This window comes from Pogoniulus pusillus, chromosome Z, assembly GCF_015220805.1.
Source record: "Pogoniulus pusillus isolate bPogPus1 chromosome Z, bPogPus1.pri, whole genome shotgun sequence".
Lineage (NCBI taxonomy): Eukaryota > Metazoa > Chordata > Aves > Piciformes > Lybiidae > Pogoniulus > Pogoniulus pusillus.
Genome location: NC_087309.1, coordinates 85299217 through 85326474, shown reverse-complemented (window position 1 = coordinate 85326474; position 27258 = coordinate 85299217).

Here is a 27258-nt window from a genome sequence, read left to right as displayed (position 1 = left end):
AAAATTTAATATTGAAGAACTTTACAATAGTGGTCAGTTTCTATGTAAGTCAACATCTCACCTGCATGTACACTGAGAAAACCACAATAATCAGAAATGGTTCAGCTTCAAATCAGAAAACAAGCAATTTAGATAATTTCGCACTTCCTAGAAATGACTCAACTCCAAGCATACTCCTACTGGCAGCAACAGGAATGTTCTCTTAGTTTTCCTAAACTGAAGCTAAATCAGACTCCCTTCTTAAAACATGGAAGTTTTCAACGACTTAACTTTAAAAAGTTTGTAATGCTATGTGGTAGATAAGATGCCTTAAGTGTCACACACTCTGAATTGACAGAATAATGATGTGGAAAACATACTTATGTGTGCTCATCAACGTAAAATATTTTAAACCTTTTAAACTTCCAAATTACTGCTCACTTAAACAGCAATATAGAAAGATTAAGGAAGGCTCTGTTTTTTTGCTGCATTTACAATATTCTAAGACTTTTTACAATCTGATTTACAATCTGTTGTAGCTTTCACAATGCTACTAAACAACTCATTTATTTCTGTAGGATGAAGGCCTATTTCTATTCTAGATGGCTTGAAAAATCTTCTGTAATGAGATACTAAGATATTAGTATGAATGAATGTACAGTAAAAGCCATTTTCAGTCAAGATTGTCTTAATGCATTACCTCCCAGCTTTACATACCAGTACAGTAACGCCCATTTGGAGGCAGAACAATTCCTGGTTTGCAGATGCATTTAAAGCTTCCATCTTCATTTATGCACATCCCATTTAAACACATGTTGATAGTGGTACACTCATCATGGTCTGCAAAACATTGTAAAGACAATTGCTTGTCTTACTTCAGCTTCCCGAAGATAACAGTAAATAAAAAAATTATCAGGACTGGTAGAACATATTCCTTCACTAGGAGACTAAATTCTACTGATAACTCTGATAAGTGCCTGAACAATTTTGTTCCTGTTGTGACTGGTTACTTTGCATGTTTGAGCAGACAGTGTATAGAAGAACATGGTGTATCTTTCTGTCTCTCATACATGATACCATAAAAAGCCTCAACCACCTGATAGAATTATGAGCTTGTTGTTGATTTAGGAAGCTTTTTTGCCACAGTATAGGCAAAATTTAAAAAAGTTACTTCTTAATAAATGCTGACACATTAAGTACCTGCTGTGTAGCTTTACAGAAAACTGTTATTTCTAGTAGTGAGTTACCTGAGACTCCTGAGGACAGATGGAGCTTCAAAAGCAAAAGTGACATTGTTATTCAAAATCACATAGTCCTCTAAAATAACTACTTGCATGCAAGGGCTGCGTGCAGAGGCTGCAAATCCACCTCAGGTCACACCTCATTTTTAAAATTTGTGCTAGTTTGAAGCCAGCTAGAATGTTTTGGTGAGAAGAACTAGATTACAGGCTGTGAAAGGAAAATAAGGCTGATGTCTACTTCACTCATAGGCTTGCTGAGATGTATTAAAATGAACATCCAAACATAGATAAGGGAGTCTCTTCTTCTGCTGGGGATCTGTGTGAGCTGCATCTCTAACCTCACCCCTCTCTGCCATTTCTTTAATCCACTTTGCTTCCTAACCCCCCTAGCCAAACTTCTATTCTTCCTTGGGACTGGGGTAAAGTTGAGAGGGGAAGGGGAAAGGTGAAGGTGTGGTTGAGAGGCCCTCCTGAGGACTCAGGTTTCTGGAAGGGGAGTTGCGTTTCTGTATTACCTTTTACCTTGTGTATTTCTGTCTATAACTGTATATACTGTAAATATCTGCTTGTACATTTTGCCAAGCTGTAAATAATAAGCTTCATTCAATTTCCAGAGCCAACTGAGTCTAGTCTGGGTGATTTCTAAAGTGTGTGTGTGGGGAGGGGGGGGGGGGGGGGGGGGGGGGGCGGGGCTGGGAACATCCAAACCACCACAAAAATTATCTTTAATTGTAGTATGGAGCACAATTTCTAGAATCACCAAGCAGGCATTAGCCCACCCCACTATTTGGAAGATTCTTACCCACACAGCTTTTTCCATCTGTAGTTAGTTCAAATCCAGCATTGCAAATACACTGAAAACTCCCATCAGTGTTTACACGTCAGCCATTTTTACAAAGAACACCATTCTGGATACACTCATCTATATCCAAGGCAAAAAGAAAAAAAAAATCAGAGAATTAGTGTAAGATTAAGGTGTACATAATGACAATCAGTTCTGCAAAAATGCTTACATTTTACTTAAATATTAATATTGGAAAACATTTTCCAAAGATGGTTAACAAATCACTGCATCAGAGGTAGGAAAAATACTATTTTACAGAGTTGTACAATGAATTCTACATTCTGCAATGCTCATCAAATACTTTATGAATACCCTTAAAAACCTATTCACACAATCACCTGTTACTTACATAAATATACATTTCCATACAAATAGTCTATTTTCTGATTTGGGTGTCTTTTTTTTTGTTTATTTTGTTTGGGGTTTTTTGTTTGTTTGTTTGTTTGTTTGTTTTTTCCTAGAATCACAGAATATTTTGAGTTGGAAGGAATCTTGAAAGGTCATCTAAGTCCAATCCTTCCATGATGCGCAGGGACATCTTTTACTACATCAGGCTGTTCAAAACCCCTTCCAAACTGACCTCCAATGTTTCTAGGGATGGGATTTCTATCATCTCTCTGGGCACCCTATGCCAGTGTTTGAACACCCTAACTCCCAGTTGGGGTATTTCCTAGCCAAGTGTCAGACATTCCATTATAATGGATAAACGTTAAAAGACAGGGGCAGGACAAATGGAATGGCAGCCCTGAACTAGAGCTCCAACTAATATAACAACTGTTGGCATTTACTGAAAATGCACTGGTGACAATTTTTCAAACTCTCATGGGATCTGACATAAGGGGTGAGAACATCCACACTGACAGTAGATATGATGCAAATATTTCTTACCAGTGCAAGCTTGTTTGGCAGGAGTTCACTGGAAACCTGCATGGCATTTGCAGTAATAAGAACAAGGTGTACTGACACAGTCTCCATTAAAGCATGGGTTTGATGCGCATTCGTCAACATCTGTTGGCAGCACAGTGGAGCATTAGCAACTTCACAGCATATGCAAGATCTTTTTCAAGTCTAGAAGTTTCTAAGTGAAAAAAAATGGTAACTAACCATCAAATGCTAACTACTAAAACCTGTTCATCAAAAGCATTAGTTTTTTAAGGACACAAAGATGTTGTTAGTCCAACTAGGCAGACATTTTTAAGGAGCAAAACACTACTACATGAGTTATACAAATCTTGAAATACAAAAGAAAAAGCTGAAAAAATTGAGCTTGCTGTATCATAAAGGACAACTTAGAAGAAGAACTGTAAAGGTCCAGTACAAAAAAGTGCAAAGTGAAAGCTACTGAATCTTGTATCCATGTACCATGGGTAAGATGAGAAACAACATGCTGAAACTTTTTACAAAATAGTGTTTCAGTCACATTAGAGATTCTGAAAAATTTCTGGATGCTTGACTCTTGAAGCACTGCCTTAGGAACTGGTGGAATCCCCACCAACTGACATTTCTTAAGAAGAGGATAAACAAATAGCTGTCAGGAATGATGTAGCTATGAGCTCTCTGGTGCTGGAGAATGAATGGCCTAGCTAAGGGGACTAACTAGCTGACTTTCAGGTGTAATACATTGTTTGTTTGAAAAAAAAGAAGACAGAGAAGTTAATCATGGTTAGAAACAAAGAAAATGTGTAAGAAAAAAAAAAATCTCTTCAGCAGTGCTACAATTCACTTGCCAAGTCAAGGCAGGTCCTGATACTGAGCTTGCAATTCAGCAAGAGATGGAAGAATTTGCAACTCATGCAGTGCTCCCAGTTCAGCTTGTGACTTATATCCCCCGCTGCTTGCATGTATGCTAAAGCTGCCTGTAGCGCAGGCACACTGTCAACTGCGCAGTCCTGGATTAGAAGATTATTTTAAGGATTCACATAGCTGAAATTTTTCATGTTCCTCTGTTTCTGTATTTTCCTTTAATCCATAGCTAACTTACTAATTGATTCTAGGAGCATATTTCAGTGAGAACAGCTTATTGTTAACAAGCTCTTCCACAGTATTTTTCATTCACAGATCTCAAAGAGCTTGCTATTTAGCATCCTGTATATTTACTAATCTGTACCCTGCATACTGGATCAATCTCTACACTAACTATCCCACACTCATTTTCTGTTTTCCCTGAAATACTTGATGAGCCTTTGGCACTGCAAAGTGAAGTGCACAGTAACTGAATAAAACTGCAGACTTCCAAATTTCAAGTCATCATTCAGCATTTTTATGTAAAATATGAATATAAACAAAAGTTAATGCATTTTAAAGTTTATTTGATATGTTTCAAACTGTCATTCATTCTTACAAGTAGGTAAAATATAAATTCTACCTTTCATTAGCTTGAATGTACTTGATGCTAACTCCTGTAGCAAAACAGGAGCTACGTGAGTATAACAAAAATACCAGCACTGAACACTTTGATAAACATGAAGAAAACACACATAGTACCCACTAAAAATACTCAATACTGATATATATCATTAAAGATTTCTTCTGGGTTTTTGGGGTTTTGGCTTTTCTTTAAGAAAACAGATAACTCTCATGAAGAGACCTTATTGCTGTCTACAACTACCTGAGGGGTGGTTGTGGCCAGGAGGAGGTTGCTCTCTTCTCTCAGGTGGCCAGCGCCAGAACAAGAGGACACAGCCTCAAGCTATGCCAGGGGAGATTTAGGCTCGAGGTGAGGAGAAAGTTCTTCACTGAGAGAGTCATTGGACACTGGAATGGGCTGCCCGGGGAGGTGGTGGAGTCGCTGTCCCTGGGGCTGTTCAAGGCAAGGTTGGACGTGGCACTGGGTGCCATGGTCTAGCCTTGAGCTCTGTGGTAAAGGGTTGGACTTGATGATCTGTGAGGTGTCTTCCAACCCTAATAATACTGTGATACTGTGATACTGTAACTGAAGATCTCTATAAACTCTTGTTAAAAATCTGAATACAAGGTATTTATTCTGTGTTGAGCACATCTTATCATTTAGAGGTTAAAAACTAAAGAAAGAATAGAAGGACTTTAAAAAGAGAGAGAGAAACAAGTCACATTGCAAGAAGTACTTAGCCCTGTAATTACTGGGCCACTTCCAGTGAGACTTTGACCACCTGTCCCTACCCCTGCTCCACCTACACCTGGGGAAATGGTGGATAGGAATCCCGGGATAGGAATGAATCCTGCTCCTCCTGGGCTATAGCTACTGACATTGCCACGTGGAAAGAAGCTGTTTCGTCCTGTTCCACCACCTCTGGAACCATCTCCAGCAAGAACACCATCCACACAAAGTCTGCTGTGTTCATCTATTCAACAGAAGCACACAAAGAAGCATAAAGTAACTCTTCAGTGTCAGCTTGTGATGAAGACACAGATCTTTGTAAGCTACAGAAAACACACCAGCAGCTCCTTGTTTCTTTGACACTACGTATTCTTTCTTCCACTCCTAAATCTCAGGCAAATTGTCACAGGTGTTCTTTAAGGAATGACAATAAAAACAGTAAAAGGAAATGCTGTTATTTATGGATATTTGTTGAAACTTTTTTTTTTTTGTTGATGTGTTGCCAGCAGCAGTCTAAATCCCTGGCCACTCAGTGATCTTGCTATGCAGATAAACTCAAAATACATTTCACCAGGGATTTCAATTATTGTTCTATGAGAAGAGTTTAAAGAACTAATGAAACACTGACACATTTCTAGTCCAAAATAACCCAAAATTTAATGGAACAAGAGACAAGATGTTCCTTTAAATAAAAATGATCTACAGACCCTCAGAGCCATCTCCTATTTGAGCTTTACCACAATTTTTTTCCCCCATATCTCAAGAACTATTTCCAAAGTCAACAAAACTACATTAAAGAAACTAGTCCCAAACAATCACAACCAGAAAAAAAAATGTTTCACAGCTGGGGCATCAGTATTAAAAACACAAGAATGAGAAATAATTTTAAATATTCCACTGACCTCAAAACCAACTAGAATGGACAGCAAGAAACAGAAAACATGAAAATCAACCAATGAGCCACTCACCAGATCCTCTGACAGGACACATCTCTGGAGCAGACCCAATGGTCCAGCACCAGCCAGACTCACAGCAGCACTGAGTTTTGGTGTGCCTCCCTGGGAGCTCGTGTGCACAGTGACCATTCACTATACTGGAGAAACATGTACTTGCCCTCTGATCTGGAATGATAGATTAACAGAATGGTAGGGGTTCCAGAACTGACCTCTGGAAATCATCCAGTCAAACTCCGCTGCTAAACCAGACTGCACAGGACTGCATTCTGGTGAGTTTTGAAAATCTCCAGAGAAGGAGACTCCACAACCTCACTGTGATGACTCTTTCAGTGCTGCCTTATCCTCAAAGTAATTAAACTTTTTGTTACGCTCAGATGGACCTTCCTGTGTTTTAGTTTGCATCCATTGCCCTTTGTCCTATCACTGGGCACCACTGAAAAGACTCTGGCCCCTTCCTCTTGACACCTGTTCATTAGATATTTATAAGCATTGATAAGGTCTTTTCCCAGTATTCTCTTCTTCAGACTGATCATCCCTAGTTCTTTCATCAGCCTCTCCCAATAAGAGAAATACACCAACCCCTAATAATCTCTGTAGTCTCCATTCTGTGAAGCACAAAAATGGACATGCTAGGGCAAGAGTAGAGGGAGAGAAAAATCTTCCTGGACCTGCTGGCCACAGTCTTCTTAAGGCATCCCAGGATACCACTAACCTTGTTGGCCTTAAAGACACATCAGTGGCTCAAGGTTATCTGGTAAACTAGAATTAAAAAAAAAAAAAATAGAAACATAAACTCTCAAAATTGTTCAAGCTTATGAAATTCATGCAAGGATAAAAATGTTTTTAAATTGTATTAAAAAACACAACAAAAACAAATACAAAAATGCTCCAAAACACACACCAATTCATTCCCAATTTTGTTTTACTGCTGAGTCGCACATCTGCACTAACACTAGTCTTGCATTAATTCACCATACCATCTTGAAGATTGCTGAGGAAATAAGAATGATACAAAAGATACAAAACAATACAAATAGAAATGACATAAAAATATCCTAAAATCCTACTATGGCACAACCCAAGACATTTCACATTGCAACAGCAACATCAGTAAATTAGCAGAACAAAATATTCCTTGGGGTAGATGTCTCTGACTGACAAAATGCTATCCGGTCTGCTGTGCTCAGCAGAATGAATGTACAAAAGCATTTTTAGTACCATGTGAAAATTACTCTGCATAAACACTCCATTGTTTATTATATTCTAGTTCCTTCAGGGGCACATCCTAAAGAAAAGTGCAGTGAATTTGGAAAGACATTGTACTAACTACAATAACTGAGCACATCACAACATTTTGGTTAAACTCAAGTATTTATCATAAACTGGGAAGAATAATTTCTATTAATAAGGATTACACTCTTCACTTTTTTCACTTCTAGAGTATACAAATTATACTTCAATACTATAAACATTTGAGAGCAAAAGAACTTTCAGCCACATTTTCACTTAAGGCAAGGAGACTGATTCAAGGGCTTCACTTAAGCAGGCTCATGCACATTATTTGTGTGCAATTTGGTTTGAGATCTGACTTCAGAAAACAGATTGTAAACCACATCAAAATCCATAGAATTTTGGATTGTATCGGAAATCATAGGTTCTGTCATTCTGAATTCCAGTTTGATCCTGTTACTCAAAACCATCCTGCCTCAAGCCAGTTTCAAAATGGAAGTACTGGCTGGAGCAAAGTATTACAGGGTTTGAAGTTCAGATTGTAACACAAGAGGCTTCCTGTTCTGGTTGCTGCGTTTGGGTTCTGGGTTTTGGGTGCTGGCACTTTGCCACAGGGATGGCGGCAAGACAGAGGGGAGTAGGGTAGCTTGCTGGGTTTGTGTTTCTGTTTTATGTTGGGTTTTTTTCTCTTTCCTGCATTTCACTGTGCTTTTTCTGCAGGTAAGTTAAGTTAAGGTAATTCTGCATTATGATCATGTTATCTTATTTTATACTAAACTCTTATCTCACTCTATCTCAACCCAGAGTTTTTGCATTACTTTTCTCTCACTTCTGCATTGTTTGTGTGTGGAAACCCATTTACTGTGCATTAACCTGATACAGTCCTCAGTATTCCTGAAACCAGCCAATCCTCAGATGAATTAGGGTAACAAATACTGACTGCATTGTGAAAAAAAATGACCCATGTGAAACCACTTGTAGGTCTTGTATTGTGTACATCACTTATTTGTAAGTGAGAAATCCCTATAGAATTTCTCTCTCTTTCCTAACAAGAACAAAGTACTTTGTGATGTCTGAAATAAGAAGAACCACATGGGATATGGAAAAGACACTAGCGACTGTTAGTGTTTTCTTATGTATAGTACACAATACTTTTAACTAATTCATCAGAACAGTTTATTGAATCTATTTGACACATGCAGCTGTGTAGAAGAAATTACCACATGTTAAAATAAGCATACTTCTTTTTGCAACACAGAAACTCCCATAAAAACTGCAATTTTACTGTAAGTTCTTCATTTTGAACTTGAAATACCAAGTAAAAGTGACATTTGCTCCACTGGAACCAAAGAGAGTTTAGCTTTTGGTTTTATCAAATGAAGAATTACACGTCAGGCAGGAGTTCTCAGGCTACAACACAGTCAGCATAGAGTGATCGACTATCTACATAAAGATGGCTGCAGTAGCAATCAGAGAAAGAGGCTGATACAAATTTTAAGTAGCTGGATAAAAGATATCAGTGAGTTAGCATATAGTGAGGTGATGAGAGATGGCAGGGGTGGAATGCTGATCTGTATAAATATGCCTTAATAACCTTGAAAGCTTTAAGAGCTTCCAGAGTGGAATACTTACCAATACAGCGTGAGCTGTCTGCAGATGTGACGTAGCCCCATGGGCAGACACAGAAATAACCTCCCACAGTGTTAGTACATTCATTGCCTCCACAGATTCCTGGGATGATGCTACATTCATCGATATCTATCCAAAAAGGAATGCACACACGTTAATTAGCAAGGCACTTGGACGTACTGTAATAAAAAGAGGGAAATTAAGTTGTTATTTAACTTGGATTGAATAACATATTGATAATGTCTGCACATTGCAAATAATTTTGCCGTGTACAGGACATTTCCTTACATATTCAAGGGGTCCATCACTTCAAGCTGAAGAGTATGAGAGCAGTCGGGGATTTTCTCTTACTGAGTGCCATCTCTAGGAAGTACAGATCAGCTACGGTATAATACCAAAACACACATCCTGATTTTTTCCCTCAAGGAAGTAGGATAGCACAGCTGCCAAACATGACAGCTCTGGGCTCCTGCAACCACAGAAATATTGCTCATCTGATTTGACTGCTTTCTGGCCTTCTAATACTCCCAACTCGTAAACAAGAATTTTGGCTAAGACCTTCAAATGCAACCAACTCTTCCTTTTTTTTTTTTTTTTTAAATATATTTTTAATCCAGTCAAATGTTTCTGATAATGAAAAGCAGTGGTCTGAACAGTGTAACAATTAAATATGCAAATACATAAAAAGGGAGATGCTAAGGCATCTGGCAAAAAGACTGTCTGCTGAAAGCACCAAGTACTATCCCAGTGCAAACTGGAAGCAAAATCAGAAGTTAAAGCACCAAGTAGCAATAAGAAGAAGCAGTCTGACTGTATTTCCTGAGATGTGAAGCACAGAAGAGCAAACTGGAATGAAGGAAATAGAAGGTGAGATGAGGATGAGAGTAAAGACTCCATTGTGATCCTTTATACAATCAGGTCCTTCAGTGTAGACACTATATCCTACAACTATGACAATCTTTAGACTATGAATATTTTTAGGGTAATTTTAGTAAGCTAATTTTGTTTTCAAGTGATCTCTCTACATTGGCTTCTCAAGTGGCTTTCAGTGGTTGTGAACTGTAGCCCAGGTTTGACACAGAAGGTATTCTGAGAAAATGTTGGAAAATGTGGATCAGCTTTCTACCTAGCTTGAGATGCATTAAATTTTCCAGTCAGAATGATATGATACCACGTCTTTTGAAAGGCTTGACGAAATTGGTAGTCATAGGTAGAAGACTTTAGGCTAATGTGCTTGCAAAAATCTGGATGAAATATTGATTTAAATTAGCTTTCATAATGAGAAACAAAAATCAAATAAAAAAAGTCTGTTGAACCTTGACTGGGTCATGAAAAATAATGCAGGAGAAACATTGAAAAGAGTGTATGACAGAAATTTTCTTGTGACAACACTGAGAAGACCTTCAAATTCCTTGTAAGAAAATCTTAGGACCTGCAAAAACCATTCTTCGCAGATCTATCTAGTCCTTGGACCTGTCACTCCAGAAATTCTCTTGAGATGAGTAACTGAGAAACAAACTTTAGCAGGAGTTATTTCTTAGGAAGCTTTTATGTAATGTGTACTTCTCCCTTGTGACATTCTCTGCACTGAAAACTCAAAGGAAGAGTGCCAAAAAAAATAACTCCCCACTGTGTGAAGGTTCACACATAAAGGACTCTCTTTAACTATAAATCTACAGAGGACACTGAAGCACTAAAAGGAAAATCAAGTTTTGTCACAAGGGCACTAAGAATGTGAAAAATGTTCTTTGTACAATGAAGCTGTGAACAGAACACTCTCTCTCCTACTTTCAAGTCATTTGCAATGTCACTGTAGAAAAGACCATTCATCTTACAGGCAATGCCTTCAAATTTCCTAACTGCGCCATACAAACAAGCATCCTCTGGCCTCTGTTCTTTGCTTTATACTATGAACCAGAAGAAGTGAATATGCTAGTTTTTAAATAGGGTTGTTCAAGCATTTCAGAGGACTCAAAAAGTTCAAATTTCACATTAAAACAGTTATAAAATCACAAAAACTATTCCCCACACTTCAGACATCTGCTCAAATATGTACAAACTAAAGTGTTGGCTTTTTTCTAAACCAAAATATTTCAAAAAAATAATGTATCCACTTCAGTCTTCATACTTACCCACCAAAGAGATTCAAGGATTCTACATGATGGTATAAATCAAAACCAAATAATGGCTCAGGAAACCTTTGAAAACTTTCATTCATTTATTATATTAAAGACATTATATAGAATGCAGTGAACTGCTTACCATCTGATTTAATTCAATGAAACAAAACTATGTGTGCAAATCAAAACAACTGGAACTGGCTTTGGGTCTTATCGAGATCTTTCATGTAGTACAGGTCTTTCACCATTCAGTGTTCTTTCAAACATGAATACTTTCTTGAGCATATGCACACAGCCTGAAACATCATATTAGACAGACAGGCAAGAGAATCTGACCTATCACCTAATCTCTTCTAATTAACTAAACCATGGCACTAAGTGCCTCATTCAGTCTCCCTTTAAACAGCTCCAGGGAAGGTGACTCCACCACCTCCCCAGGCAGACCGTTCCAATAGCCAACCACTCCTTTTGTGAAGAACTTCTTCCTAACGTCCAGCCTAAATCTACCCTGATGCTGCTTGAAACCGTGGCCCTGGGTGCCTGGGAGAAGAGACCAACCCCACCTAGCTACAACTCCTTTTCAGGTAGTTGTAGAGAGCAATAAGGTCTCCCCTGAACCTCCTCTTCTTCAGGCTGAACAACCACAACTCCCTCAACTGCTCCTCATAGGGCTTGTGCTCCATCCCCCTCACCAGCCTTGCTGCCCTTTTCCGGACATTTTCAAGCACCTCAACATTACTTATTAATGTCCTCACATCTCTCACCACTACTGCTCAATAAGGAAATAAAAAGGAAGTTATAATATTAACAGGTGATCGGTGTTGCAATTACTAATAAATGGAAAAGGATGCTTCATCCTTTAGGCTTCTTCACACATCAGTGAAGAGAAAAAAGCCACATGAAGGTTTGCAACCTGATAAGCATAACATTCTTTTCTAAAACCAGCAGGAGAAATGAATATGTGGTGTCAGTTATCTCCCTTTCTCTTTTTTTGAACATGGGCAAGCCCAAAAGAGGGCTCTTGTGAAGGGAAAGCAAAGCAGCCTGCCTTCTTCCAGTTTTTCTAATTACAATTTTCCTTCTTATATGCTGATGACTCATTGAGACTCTACAAATCTCTTTTATCCTGCCCAGGCACTCCTTTCCATTTGCCTCCATGGCAAGAAAAATCCCACTACCTCTTGCCAATGGCTATGTTCCCATTCTTCTTCCCATAACACAATGAAGATTTCACTAGGATGTGCTACCCACTTTATGCTTAGCCCTGTTCCCTACAGGTTGCCACACAGCACAACGTAGACTAAGTGTCTTGGATTTAACTCTCCCAAGGAAAGTAGTTCTGATGAAAAAACTCCATTTCAGTCATCATCTTCTGTAGGATTCCTCACTCCACCTTGTGCCCTCTGGTTTCTCCCTTGATCCTGCAGAATTGCCATACTGTTCCAGTGCTCTACAACTTTTCTAGTATACTATTGTCTTCAGGGTACGGAGAGATTCTTTTTCTCATTGTCTCAGTGAGGCTCCTGGTGCTTCCTTACTTCTAAAATGGTTCAAAGGGACCTGAATTCCCTGTGAATGCGGCTGCTCCCTGCAGCACCCTAAACCTACCAATACCTATCAGTACATTCTGGTATACAGTTAAGTAGGTACACACACATGTACGCACAGACTCATACACAAGATGCTTCTGTTTTCTTCCCAACAGTAGCAAGAACACCACTGTTTCTACGGTTTAGTTCTATTTGTTGTAAGCTGTTTTTTGGAAGATTTTAATAAGATATAGTCAGGCTTGCCCTAGAAAAACTCATAATGAGCATATCACAGTGTACAAAGAAGAAACTGAAACTAGTCAACATTAAAGAAAAAACAGGGAGTGGATGACAGGATCAGAGTAAAATACCTCTGGATATTTTTTTTCATCTACTTTTAACTTTACTTGAAACAAGAACAGTTGCAATATTTGAAAGTCACATGACTTTCAAGCTGATTGCATTAGTTTTAATGTGAATTCTGTATTGTAGGCAAAACTAAAGAAAACAGAGATGACTTCTAAACCTGACTGCAAAACATGTATCTGTTTATTACTGAAAACTGAGAACAATGTAATTTGGTAACATATTTACATAGTCACCTAATCACATGCCTTGAACAAGCAGTCCTTTTACCCATTTAAATTAAATGTGAAAATATCCTTCGGTTGGGATGAAATTCTCAGAGTTATGATTTTTCTGAAGTCATGACAAATTCACTCAAATCTGTGAAGCATTCATCAAACCCACAAAAACTCAGCCATTTTCTACTGTATTATTTTACAACTATACAGAAACACCGCTCTTAGCTGCATCAACATGTTACTGAATAAACGTGGTTTGTGCTTGTTAAATTATACTTATTAAGCATGTGTTGTGGAACGGAATTTAGGGAAATTTATGGGGAAAAACATGCAAGGCCAATTTGTAAAGAAGATTAAATGATTTAATACTAAAACACTAAAAATCCCCTTCCCAAACTTATTTATAGCTATCCCACGTAAGTTCTTGATTCGCGGGCGCAGGTTAAAATAGAAAATGGCTAAAATGAAGAGAGTCTGTGATTTTGAGAGAGTTCATTTGAGTCTTGGGAGATCATTTAGTCTCCAGATAAAGAGTTTGTTGGTTACTCACTGTCCAAATGTAGTTCAGCAGGGTCTTAGAGTATTATTCTTAGAGTATTATGAATTTCAGGGCATTGTCCGAGCCTTCTGCAGGTTCAGGCTGAGCTGGGCCCTGGCTTCCGAGGCTTCCGAGGATCGGGTGTTGCCGAGTTCGTGCCGAGCTGGCTGTAATTTTTAATGCTGCGGTGTGAATGCCGAGCGATGCATGTGCAGGCAAGGTGTCATTCAGAAGAAGAGCAGGGTTGAGAGCGAGAGGGTCCAGAGGTGCAGAGGGGTGCTCGATTAAGGCAAATGCAGCATTTTTATAGTGTTCAAAAGAGGTGTGTTTAGCCAGTTCAGGCGATTTTACGTTACTTTTACAGATTGGTACAAAGTTATAATCAATTCATACAATTGGACAATTCTTACCACAAACAACCGATAAGACCACCCAGGGGTCAGCCCCCAACAGGTGGTCAGGGAGCTATGGGAACCAAGGTCTTTGGCTCAAAACATAGCTAATGTTTATCTTCTATCCCTCCTGGAGGAGAAATATTCTCAGGGGCCTTGTATCTGCTGGAACAGCAGATAGGAATATTATTTTGGGTTTTGCGATGACTTGGCCTTCAATGTGACCCACGACCCTATGCACAACTGGGGCCTGCTAAGGGGCTCTATTACCTTCCATGACAGCATGGTGTATTTGTTTTTTCATCTAAAAAAGAAGAGTATTTCCTTTGTATCTGCACTTGCCCAGACTCTTGAGCACAAATTGTGCAAAGCACTAACTTATTAAATCCATTACCAAAACTGTCATGCTTTCTTTTCACATTGTTTTAAGTAGGCTGAAAGTACTCAGGTATTTTGTATATTACTGAAAAAACAAACCAACAAATATAGTAACTCAGTTGTAATTATATGGTGTTTGCAGATGAACTCTTTATCCGTAGTTCCAAATTTTGAAACAGGATAAGCAGCATCTTTACCCACACAAGTCAGAAATCAACACCTATAAAACATTGTAGTGATTTACTTAACCATTTTTTAGGTACCCTCTCTGACAACATCACTTACCATCACATTTTTGAGTTGCCTCATTCTGTTCATGACCAGCAGGACACTTACATTCATACGAACCTACTGTATTAATTCAATTTCTTTCTTGGCAGATTCCTGGGATAGCCTTGCGTTCATCAACATCTATAAAGACAAAAAAAGAAGTATTACTTGACATAGGATACAAAAGTTCATCACAGTTTTTTACTGACAGACAGAAAGTTCTGAAATTATTCTCAAAAATAACCCAACAAAATCAAGTACATTCCTCTACTTCAGCACCAGTATTAGGTATGTCAGTAATAGGAGTAACCTGACCCAGACCTTCATGTCTGTTGCATCTGAACCCATATAAAATAAAAATGCATTACATGTATTGGCTTATGACTTACATAGCTTTAAATATTTAAGAAACATCCTTAAGTCAAATGACTACAATTTACTGTTGGTGTCCAATGCCTCAGTTTGTTCCTTATGTAATTACCAAACACAGATACTTATTTTGAAAGCATCTCTGTACATCTGGATACACTCCTGCCCACCTTAACAAGATAAACTAATTCTTGCACAATATTCTTTCTGGACAGAGGCTAGACTACTCAAGCCAATTTGAAATAGGGGCTACTCACCTAGGATAAGTTGTATAGTAATGTATCTGCATAACTTTATTTAATGAAGTAAGAAGTAGCACTAGAACTCCATGGACTTCTTTAGGCTGGACTGTCAATGTTAAGTAAGTGCTTTTAGGAAACATACTGCTATTTTCACTTTACATCTCACTTTCCATAACATCCTGCTGTGTTTTGTTACTTGCTATTTCCAGGTCAAATTGTATTGGGAGGTTTTTCTCCCTCACTCTCACACATAAACCATTCTGTATTTTCATAGCATTTTACACAGAGCTACCATATGACTCAATGTGCAAGTGCAAATAGACAGTTAAAGTAATACTAAGGACCACAGAGTCAAGTAACCAGTGCTAAGGCAGACTGAAATTCCTTGTGCACAAAGAAAGGGATAACAGGCTGTAGACTAGTGCATGATATACACACTAATGTCCATATTCATCTTCTCAGTAGCTCTTTTTAAAAATTCAGTTAATCCAGAGTTATCAGAGAGTTCAGAGTGAAGAAACTACTAATTCCTTCACAACAAAATTCCACAAGCATCTAAATGTTCACACAGGAGAAGGTTTGGAATTTAATTTAAACAAACAAACAAACAATCAAATAATAAAAAACAACAACAAAAAAAACCCTGCAGAAGCTCAGTTTTTCCCTTTTCACATAACAGGTAACAAATTTTGTTAGTTCTCCACACTGTGCAATAGCATCGGATTAGAGTGAGGATTTATCAACCTGGAATCATCTTGTAGTCAGTGTATTTATCACTGGTAAAATGATTCTGTTTTCCCTGTCGCTTTGAACAATTAAACCATTTGACTGTTTTAACTTTCTGAGCTGTGTCGGAGCAAGTTCCTATTAAGACATTAAAAAGCAGAGACAAAGTTAATTTCCTCAAATGGTTCCAGCAGGAGCTCTGGGCTCTGAGAGAGGCAAACATCAAGATCTTTTGTCTTAAAGTGACAGCATATTTTCTGGAAAAGTTTGCATTTAGTTCCTTAGTATGTTCTGATTTAGCACAGTACCGTTAGTCTGTAAGTAGATTAAGAACTTTATCAGAGGCATGCATGTTCTGTAAGCATTTTTCTTCTTAGTAGCTAGTGCTCAGTGCAAACCAGCTTACATGGCAAGCAAACATCTTGTCTCTGAAGTATTTTAAGGAATTTGCATATTATTTAGCAACATCTAGAAAGAAGATGGTTTCCATCATTTATTCATACCCTGCCCACCCTTTATCTCCCTTCTGTATGAAACAGCGTTAGTCTTTTAACCCTTGAGTCTCAAAGTGTGTTCATCACCTGCAGCATTGCCTGTGTCTTACGTCATTTATTAATGCTTATTGAAATTCAGCCAACTCTGTCTGCAGATCAGTGGTTAAAAGTAACCAACTGCTTGTCTTCAGAGTTTCGTATGTTAAAGATGTGAAGCAATGATGAACTAGGTGGCAGCAGTAGCAGGAAATGCTCTGCAGAATCAGAAAAGCTATCACTGAAGCCTTGAAGTGAAGATTCAATTAATTTATTTCAATTCCAATCCTCTGCTGAACTCTGAAAAGCTGACGCCAAATATGCAACACAACACAATGCTTGTCCAATGAAGAAAACACAGTTGGGCTCAGTATGAAAGGTAGGATCCTGCAAATATTTGACTCACATGCACTATCTTGTTTTTTCTGTGCTAAAATGAATCTCAATTTGTGAGGTCTTACATGTTAACTATTCTAAGTCATACTTAATTATAAACAGTCCAAGTACTTCCATGTTAGCTTAAAACCATATACACATGCTACAAGCCTAATGCTTTTTTTGGTCAGTATCAAGAACTGATGTAAACCTGCGCTTGTTTTAAAAACTCATTAGTGCTGCAGAACTGAGACAAATTAGAAAGAACAAAAGTACTTTCTTAAAGGGACACATTTTGTTAATTGTTTACTGAATGCTATTTTTTAAAACATATTTTTTCTTCCTGAAAATTTAACTGAGTTGAAACTAAGCATACATTTATTTACTTTTTTGCAACTCTGACAGTCAGTTTAAGCCACACAGAAGATTTAGCATTATTAATTGTCTGTTAATTAATGTTTTAAATCCCAACAATATTAACACAATAAAATTTTTGCCATAAACAGAAAAATTCATTAATAACTCTTCATACACAATTCTGCATACAAATGTTCATTATGCTACAGATTAGGCAGAATGTTTCCACGCCATGTGTTCTCATGCTTGATAACATGTGGGAAGTGAAAAACAACCTTTCTGCTTTTGCAGAGCTCCCTCTGCAAAAAGCCTATGGGATTTGCATAGCTAAGTTTAAACACACACTTTTGAAAACCTTATCAAATTCAGCTTCACTTCCTGAAGAGAAGACTGTCTCACCCAAAAAAAAATCCAATCCTCTGAAGAACAAAAAAACTCAGGAAAAATTTCTCCTCTCAGATTTTACACACAAATTTTGGAGAGTGAACTTTTTATTTACAAGGGCAGAAATAATGATTACCCAAATATAATTTTTCTCTTGAGCTCTATCTACAATATGTAAGAGCAGTTTCTTTACAACAGATTTACTGTGTGGGGATAAAAACATAATGCAGTCAACAATACAAGAGAAAACTCTTAGTTCTTCCCCTAAATACCAAGTGACAAAAATACTACAAACGTACATCAGAAGTAATAGGAAGCTTTTTATTTTTTGCCAGTTTTAATACTTAACTTTCACGATGAGACTGTTAATACTGTCCACAAACCAGGCACATTAATTTCAAACATGAGTTTATTTGAAAATTACCATTTATCACTCTTTTTGTGAATTTGAATCTTCATTTGTCTTCTCTCTTTTGTTTGCTCTTGTCAGTGCCTTTAACATTCACTACAGGATAGCACTACTACAGAAGATATTTGGGGGATTATTATCTCCAGCAATATCTATACACACTTAACATCAGCAATTGTATCAAGGCAGAAGAAAATTGTTTTCAAAAGCTATTCAGTCAGGACTCCTTAGTGCAAAAAGTAACTGTCTAAAGAGACAGATGAGAAAAATGGGCTGTTGAGGAATTCAGGGAGGAACTAAGAAAATATCCAACACAGGATTTCTGCCATTGTACTGCTCCTAAGGCCATGTAGCAAATAAAGTACGCTCAAGTGGAACATATAAGCTCTTCCTGCCTGAACTCCTGAGAGGAGGGGTATCTGAATAGACACCAATTCACGTTTAAGCAACAACTGAATGGAAACTGTTAGGGTGAAAAAAACCCAACCAAACAAAAAAGCACACCCAAACCCAAACAACTTGCATTTTGATTGGTTTTGTTTCTCTTTTTTAAAGCTGTTCATGATAATAATGAAATAACAATGCTACCATAAAATTCTGTACAAGCATATTACTCAGTGAACTTAACCCTGAATAGGTGCTGAAAAGCCATTTAAGACATGGTAAATCTGCAACAAGCACATCCTGACCGTATTCAGTTGTGAGAATGAAGCGTGAGAGGGAATAATATCAAGCAGCATATAAGCATTTGACCTTCACTCCCACAGCTTCAGGATGTCTCCCATGGGGGAGGAAAGATAGTGGGACATCAAGCTAAGGGGAAAAGCAAGGTGGGATGTACATAAAAGACTGGGCTGTACTTGCCTAGATTATGCTAACATGTATGTGTGTGCTCTATGCTCAGTAATATATAAACAGGGTCATAACCAACAATAAAGGTCTCTGGTGGAATTCATATCAAATCATGTGGAGTCCATGTGTTTGCACAACCAGAGTGGTGATTCCCGACATGATTGTGGTGGAGGGCCTGTAGGCCCAAAAAGAGGCTTACTTATGCCTTGCCTGGACATGTTTTTCTGCCAGGACCCCTGGTTGTAAACAAGTTGTGTAAGCCCCACACACCGAACTCGTGTCTCCCTGGTTTAAGTCCATGTGATCCCCATATTTGGGAAAGTCCAGGCAAGTGCCTTCTGCCTATTATGGTAAGGTTTGGCTGATTGCCAACCTGATTGGTCATTGGACAAAGAGGACATTAATCTCGTCCCACATTCAATAAATAGGGATGCACAAGTAAACAATGTGCTCAGACATGCTTGCACAGCTCTGACCCTCACTTGCAGTGCTCAGATGCTCAGACACAACCTTGATAGCTCAGAGGCCCAGACCTCATGCTTTGACTCATTCACAGCTCACCTGCCTGCATACCTTTCTTGCAGAGCTCATTTAACCCTGCACATATATATATATGAGGAGCCTATAGTCTCCAGCCAGCTGTGCACATCTGCATGCCATTGTGTTATCAGGACCAGATCCTGCATTGCCTTTACCTGTGGAGCTCAGACTCCCAGCAGCCGCTCACACTTTGCATGCCCGCTGCCTATCACTGCCTGGTAAGTGCCACTGCCACTGAGATAACCAGGAAAGCAGATTTTGAATTGTCTGCACACACACACGGCCTGCTAGCTGTGACAACTGTGCCAGAGACAGCACGATACTCTCCTGCTCCTGAAATCCTGCCAGCTGAGAATTCCTGGACACAGCATCCAGAAGAAGCCAGCAGCACCACAGGCAGAGATCGCCTCTTCACCAGGAGAAAAGGTCAGAGAAAACCTATTTCCCCAGATGCTGGGAAGATTTATCCTTTCCCCTCATGCCAGGAGGATTCCAGCCTCAGAGTCCACAGGCAGAGACCCTGAAGAATTGGACATTTGTACAGGCCGTGAAGCAGCCCCAGAGGGTGATTAATAATTAACAAGAGTTGTGAGTAAAAGCTTTAATACCTCTGTAAATATCTGTTGCCTCTGCCATAGAGCAGAATCAGTTCCAACCCGCTCTGCTAGGCAAATAGCATTAGAGACCCCAAGTGGCATTAAGCCATGGAGAAAAACTCCTCTCTCTGTTTGTAGTTTGAATGTTTGCTAGTTAATTTACAAATTTCTGCACATATTTTATCCTAAATTGTTTTCATAACCATATACTGACCTTTAATACTAATATACAGTGATTGGGGGTGGTGAGAATTCAGAATATTGAATTTAATAAATCTATATTTTTATATGAAATTATCTTACCCCAATTAATTTCTCCTCTCTGCTAAATAGGCGTAGGTACTGAGAATCCCTCTCTGCAACAATGATCCAGAACAATTTGTGGTGGGTAGACAACTGCTGTTGGTAAGGGGCCCCAGCTAAGAGCTGGCACAGTGAGACAGTAAATGGGCTGCAGTGTGCACACTGTGGGAATAAGACAGAAGTCAATCATTGCAAAAGGCACCCAAGAGAGGTGAGCAACTGGGGCACAAGATGGGACAGAGTGTAACTAAAGAAGAAGGCACGATATTAAAGCTCCTCTCACATATCCTCTCCAAGAGAGAGGCAAAATATGAGGATTATACCCTCCAAAGATTACCATTGATTCTTAGTACATTGCTAGAGAAAAGAGATGTAAAACGCACAACACAAACTCTAAGGACTTGGCTAATTTGGTGTGAAAGTAACAGTATTGCGATGAATGCCTTTAAGGAGAGGACTGGGAAAGAGATGGGAAGTGCACTCCTTGAAGCAGTCATAGGAGGTGATCCAATAGAGAACTTCTGTTCAACAGTCAGAAGGCTTGTGCTAGATTCTTTAAAACAATCAAGGAGCAATAAAGCTACAAACAAAGTCACTGATGACGTGCTAGATGTTACAGAAGTGCTGAACAATCAATTACCATCCCATGAGGCATCTACAGCTCAAACTCACTCTCACCCACCTAGTGAAATTTCTTTGCTGGCAACAGGAAATGGAGTATTTGGTCAAATGGAAGGAGCAGATCTGCCAGATCGTTTGGCATTGCCTGGAATGTTTCTAGTCCAAGACAGAGAAGCTGATCCCATGGCGAGCGCAGCTCTGTATCAGCAGCAAAAGAAGCATCTATCGCAGTCCCGTCCACCCATGGCCACCCCACTCTGTCTTGGATTGCATCACAGCATTTGCTGTTAAAGATTTAAAAGTTTTGAAGAATTGGGTGACTGTAACTGTCCGCTTCCACCCTCATTCAGTTTCTGAAGACACTGACTCTCTGTTTAGTTTCTCTGCAGGTTTCAGCCCAGTGTGGCTTGGATTCCCCTCGGCCTGGCTGCTGTTCTCCGTGGCACAGCCCATCATAACTGGGCTTTTCCCCCCTTGCTTTTTGCAGTATTTATGTTCTGAAGGAGCTGGTTTCTTTCTTAAAGTGGCAGTGTTGCATTTATGTTCTAGTAGTAAAGAATGTTTTAGTATTTTATGAGCAAAAATCCTGATAATGTCTTTAGCTTTTGATTGTAATAGATCTGAGAGTTTAAAAGTTAATGGATAAGACAGTTTTGATATGTATAGGATTCATAAGTATGGGGGATGCAAAGACGAATACGTAATACCAGTAATACCAATAGTAATAGGTGATATTAATGGGCATAAAGAGGCGTAATAAATAGTAAATGATGGGTAATTATAATGAAGCTTAAGTAATCAAAATAGACTATGTTATGTAGTTGGTAATTGTAACAGAATATGATAAGTGGTTAGTAATTTTAATGGAATATTATAATAGGAATAAGTTTGGAGTAACTTTAATAGGACAACTTTTTTGTAAGTTTATAGGATAATAATTCCCCATTAGGTTGACTGATTTAAGGCATTTTTTCTGTATACTGTGATATTTCAAAGCGTGCTATGTACTATAATTTTTTTTTTCCAGAATCAGTTCAGTGATCTAACTCTAGTATAATCTTTTAGTTGATAGATTTCTATCATTAGTATAGTTAAGGCCAAGAGTCCAGAATAGGGATATTGCGGGATGTTTTGGGGGGGTTTTCTTTATATTAATGGAAGTACTTTAAGACAGAGATCATGTCAAGACAAATGAAAAAAAAAATAAAAAAATAACAGTTCTCATTACAATACACTGGCAAAATTAATATGGCAAAGATCACCAGATGCTGGGCCCAGTCCTGTTCAATATCTTTACTGATGATCTGGAAGAGGAGATTGAGTCCAGCATCAGTAAGTTTGCAGATGACACCAAGCTAGGAGCAGGTGTTGATCTGTTGGAGGGTAGGAGAGCCCTGCAGAGAGACCTGGACAGGCTGGATGGGTGGGCAGAGGCCAGTGCAATGACATTTAACAAGGCCAAGTGCAAGGTTCTGCACTTTGGCCACAACAACCCCAAGCAGTGCTACAGGCTGGGGACAGAGTGGCTAGAGAGCAGCCAGGAAGGAAGGGACCTGGGGATAATGTGAGATAGTAGGCTGAAGATGAGCCAGCAGCGTGCCAGGTGGCCAAGAGAGACAATGGCATCCTGGCCTGTATCAAGAACAGTGTGGCCAGTAGGACGAGGGAGGTTATTCTGCCCCTGTACTCAACACAGGTCAGGCCACACCTTGAGTCCTGGGTCCAGTTCTGAGCTGCTGAATTCAAGAGAGATGTTGAGGTGCTGGAACATGTCCAGAGAAGGGCAACAAGGCTGGTGAAGGGCCTGGAACACAAACCCTATGAGGAGAGGCTGAGGCAACTGAGGTTGTTTAGCCTGGGGAAGAGGGGGCTCAGGGGGGACCTCATTGCTGTCTACAACTACCTGAAGGGAGGTTGTAGCCAGGTGGGGGTTGGTCTTTTCTCCCAGACAACCAGCAACAGAACAAGGGGACACAGAATCAAGCTGTGCCGGGGGAAGTACAGGCTGGATGTTAGGAAGAAGTTCTTCACAGAGTGATTTGCCATTGGTATGGGCTGCCCAGGGAGGTGGTGGAGGCACCATCCCTGGAGGTGTTCAAGAAAAGCCTGGATGAGGCACTTAGTGCCATGGTCTAGTTGACTGGATAGGGCTGGGGGATAGGCTGGAGTGAATGATCTTGGAGGTCCCTTCCAACCTGGTTGATTATGATTCTATTATTCTATGATTCAGTTTTCACACACACACATGCTAGATTAGGTGCAAGATTTCTACGGCAAATACATGAAATGACCTATTAAAAGCTATCATCACACCTATGAAGTTGTATGCTTAGAAATTAGAACGGGTAGCAGAGCTGCCTACACAGCATACAATATACAATCATTCACAAGAGAAGCATTCCTCGTAATATTGGAACATAGGTAATACTTAACATCTGCTTATGCTAATTGAACACCCTTGACTTACAAAAAAAAAAAAGGGCCTGAGGGGGAAATTTTCCAGATACATCACACAGAGAGATTCATCCTAGAAAAAGCCAGTGGTTCTTTTGGTGTAGGGAAGGAATGTGTTTGTTTGTGTTCCCTACAGGTCTTCGATGGATTATGGATACCAGCTTGCTGTGTCTGGTCTGCTTTTGGCAGCGAGCAGAAGTCTCACTCAAATGGCCATGCAGACGCTGTGGCAAGGAATTGAGATGTATCCTGGGATATGGCTGTTTTTAACCCTGTTGACATCAAACATGTTTATGATTGTAGCCCATAAGCATAAATGATGAATGGGAAGAGTGCATGCATGGGATGATAGCTACATTGTCCTGATACTATGCTGGAAGTTAGCTGTGCACAAGCTTTGGTCACACTTGATGTATTGGGTTAGTGTACAAGTAAATGATATTTCACAAGTTTTCAGCAATCCTTAATGGTGAGACAGGCAACCCTGCAGAATAGAGCTGCCATCGACCTTTGTTATTAGGTCAGGGGCTAGACACACTCTTTGGTAAAGATGGGAACAGTTGTTTTGTTGGTCCTTTGTATAGTAGTGTTTGGGGTTCCATATTTGTAGTCTTTTTGCAAGGGCCCTGCAATGGATGATGAACACTGCCTTTGTTGTAAAACAAAAAGGGAGAAATATGAGAATGTAATGTGAGGGGGAATAATAGCAAGCAGTGTGTAAATATTCGACCTTCGTTCCCACAGCTTCAGGATGCCTCCCACGGGGGAGGAAAGGCAGTGGGACATCTGGCTAAGAGAAAAAACAAGGTGGGGTGTATGTAAAAGACTGGGCTGTACTCACCTAGATTATGCTAACGTGTAGGTGTGTGCTCTATACTCAGTACTATATAAACAGGGTCATAACCAACAATAAAGGTCTCTGGTGGAATTCATATCAAATCATGTGGAGTCTCTGTGTTTGCACGACCACAGTGGTGATTCCTGCCGTGATCCAGAAGGAGAATTCGTGGTGGCTGGACAACTGCTGTTGGCAAGGGCTTCCAGGTTCTCATGACCAGACTGAGTAGGTAAATTTTGTCACACTGACATCTAATGCATGTTGAAATTACGACCTATTTTCCAACAGTAAAGCTTGCAAGTTCTAATGATGTCAACTTATTCATATCAGCTCCCAAACCAAGCTATCTGCTGATGTGAGTACTCATTTCAAAAATGCCAAGCATTCAAACTATGGATGGAGTGAGCCTCGTCTGTTCAATCCATGACAGAGACAGTTTTATGGAATACTGAGGCGTTTTGTGTTCCTCTAATAGAAGACTGTAAATCTGCTGTCATCAGGAGAAAGAAAAGTATTAAAATGCACTACCCAGACTGCTGTAGTAAAACTATTTAATGCTAGTCTCACCTGGCCTTTTCATTTCATTAAATGAAGTCTCCTCAAACTGGAGCTACACACATGGAGAACAGCTGTTTCCTAAATTGCTAATATGTCTCTGTTAAAATTTTAGAGGCACTGTTCAGAGACTCATCTTGACCTCTTTATTTTCTTCTTCAGTTTGCCTCTGCACAGCCATACTTGCTACTGTTATTGCAGCCTCTGCCTAAGCACAGCTCATATATTGCCACCATTTGCTCTCTCTACTTAAATTAAACTCTGTAGTCACCTCTCTCTGCCAGGAGGAGTTTGGCAAAAAGATTTTAAGGGTTGATTATATTTCCTTGCAGTATCGAAGTGTATTAGCAACTACTTTATTCCAAATTCATCGATTCACCACAGCCCTTGTCTTCTTTCTACAGTTTCTACTTCTAATGGTTGGAGGAATTTTTGACCCTCTGTGTACAACATTGCTGTATTGCTTTTTTCCAGAATTTTCCTACTTAGATGTAGTGAAATCTTTCATCTTATTTCTACATACTTTGTACCCTAATGTAGAGGAGGAAAGACAAACAGTGTCTTCACAGTGTCAAGGGCTATGTTCAAACCCTCCCTCCAGTAGAGTAGTCTGAAATTCAGGACAGAAGAAATAGCATGCTTACATTAAGCATGACTCAGGTCAGGAGGAATTACCAATACTCAGAGCTTAGAAAGGACTGTCTTGACTGTTGGAAGCAAAAGCCAGGATTGTGTGGACACAAAAAAATTGTGTCTCCTTTGACCTGCAGAATATCTAACTTCAGTTGCTCTCTCATCAGCATCTTGTAAAATCACATGTGATCTCCTTGTGATATAAATACAATCAGATCTTCCTAGATAGTGATAACATGCTGTCACGGAGGGGGATTCTGCCGCCTACACCGATTGTGACAGAGGGGAGAAATTAATTGATGCTACAGGATATTTTATAAAAATAAATATATTTATTAACTTCAATGTTTTGAACTCTCACCACCCCCAACCACTGAACTTTAATATTAATATGGATCTACACAGTCATGGGGGACACTATGGGAATATCTCAAACAGTAACTTGTTAATAACTAGCATACATTCAAACTATTAAACAGAGAGAGGATTTTCCCCACGGCTTAATGCCTGTTGGGGCAGTATACTGCTTGATCAGCAAGGGTGGGCTGGAAGCTCTTTCTGCTCTATGACAGGAGATAATAGAAATTACAGAGGCATCAAAGCATTCACTTACAAATTCTGATTAATTATCAATCACCCTCTGGAGCTATGTTCACAACTTATTACTAGTGTCCAAACTTCAGGGGAGTCTTTGCCTGTGGACTTTGAGGCTTGAATTCTCCTGGCTTCAGGGCAGAGTCCAATGGGATGGCGTTCAATAGCTCCAAGTGCAGGGTGCTGCACTTTGGCCACAACAACCCCATGCAGAGATACAGGCTGGGGTCGGAATGGCTGGAGAGCAGCCAAACAGAGAGGGATCTGGGGGTGCTGATTGATACCCGCCTGAACACGAGCCAGCAGTGTGCCCAGGTGGCCAAGAGAGCCAGTGGCATCCTGGCCTGCATCAGGAATGGTGTGGTCAGCAGGAGCAGGGAGGTCATTCTGCCCCTGTACTCTGCACTGGTTAGATCACACCTTGAGTATTGTGTTCAGTTCTGGGCCCCCCAGTTTAGGAGGAACATCGAGATGCTTGAGCGTGTCCAGAGAAGGGCGACGAGGCTGGTGAGAGGCCTTGAGCACAAGCCCTACGAGGAGAGGCTGAAGGAGCTGGGATTGTTTAGCCTGGAGAAGAGGAGGCTCAGGGGTGACCTTATTGCTGTCTACAACTACCTGAGGGGTGGTTGTGGCCAGGAGGAGGTTGCTCTCTTCTCTCAGGTGGCCAGCGCCAGAACAAGAGGACACAGCCTCAGGCTGTGCCAGGGGAGATTTCGGCTTGAGGTGAGGAGAAAGTTCTTCACTGAGAGAGTCTTTGGACACTGGAATGGGCTGCCCGGGGAGGTGGTGGAGTCGCCGTCCCTGGGGCTGTTCAAGGCAAGATTGGACGTGGCACTTGGTGCCATGGTCTAGCCTTGAGCTCTGTGGTAAAGGGTTGGACTTGATGATCTGTGAGGTCTCTTCCAACCCTGATGATACTGTGATACTGTGAAAGGAGAATCTTCCTGGCTTCTGGAGAAAGAATGCAGTCTCTTACCTTGTTCTCCTGGTGAAGGATACAATCTCTGTCCTTGTCCAGCTTCTCCTGGACGCTCTGTCCAAGGATTCTTGGCAGGACCTCAGGTGCAGAAGGAGCACGATGCTGTGCAGTCTGAGCACAGTCTCATGCTGGCTA